We start from the raw sequence: 1,184 nt of genomic DNA on the forward strand, positions 1-1,184 counted from the left end.
GGGGGGTTCAGGGAAGGCATGGATGAGACAGGAAAGATAGAACTGTCACAGGAGGGGGGGAGCTGACTCCCTGGGGGGGGGGTAAAGAGAGACGTCCGCTCCTCTGTGATCTGTTTGTTGACATTTAAACTTCAGTTTGTTCTCTCTCTCTCTCTCTCTCTCTCTCTCTCTTGGACTATAAGTCCAATAATAACAACCGTCCAGATGTAGTTGAAGTTCAGAGATTCTGTGATAAATTTCTGTTCCACGTCAACGACTCGTTCAAATCCATTTCCCCACGAATCTCTTACCGTAAATGTTCCCCGACCTTCGCACATGGATGGGTTTTTTTTTTTTTTGTTTTTTTTTCTGTGTGGAATAAGGAACAAAACATGGGACAGGCCACCCCCGCTCCTCACATAAGGAAACAGCGGACTTCCTGGAATCATATTGTTCCAGGGACACGGGGGTCAAAGGTCACGGCAGTCAAACACACATCCTTCCTGTCGCTGCTGAAGGTCGCTGACTCCACAAGTTTCACTTTGAGATCAGAGTCATTTTTAAGAACTCAGTCAAATATAATATATTAATATTTTAATAGGAACATTTTCAAATTACTACTTTTTTGATTTTATAAATTTCCACACATTTTTGTTTAAATATACAATATATAATATTAACAATATTATTATTATTATTATTATTAAACAATTGTAAATATGATATGAAATAATGATTCATTTCATCTAATTCAGTGTCTTATCTATTGTATCTTAACTGTATATATGTGTGTGTGTGTGTGTGTGTGTGTGTGTTTTCTTCATAATATCTTAAAATTAATCATTTCATGTATTTTATTCCTTTTATTTCAGTCCACCAACAGCTGAGGTGAAACGATCCATCCAGACTGAACGTAAGAAGAAGAGTCGACGGAGGATCAAAGTGGTCGTCATGGTCGTCATGGTCTTGTGATTTAAGAAGCTTCACAGAACAATGTTGGTGACATCAGCGCTGATCTTCAACCATCTGTCTAAGCTGCAGCGCCACCACTGGGTGATTGACAGACGGCCTGACGCATCCTGGCGGCGTGACACGCTCTCTGTTCATGTGAGGAACTGTGTCATTTGGCTTCTTCCTCCCTCTCCCTCTGTCAGTGAGCCTCCTCCTCCTCCTCTTCCTCCTCCTCTTCCTCCTCCTCCTCCTCC

Source organism: Cynoglossus semilaevis, chromosome 6 (assembly GCF_000523025.1).
Source record: "Cynoglossus semilaevis isolate Cse_v1.0 chromosome 6, Cse_v1.0, whole genome shotgun sequence".
Classification (NCBI taxonomy): Eukaryota; Metazoa; Chordata; class Actinopteri; order Pleuronectiformes; family Cynoglossidae; genus Cynoglossus; species Cynoglossus semilaevis.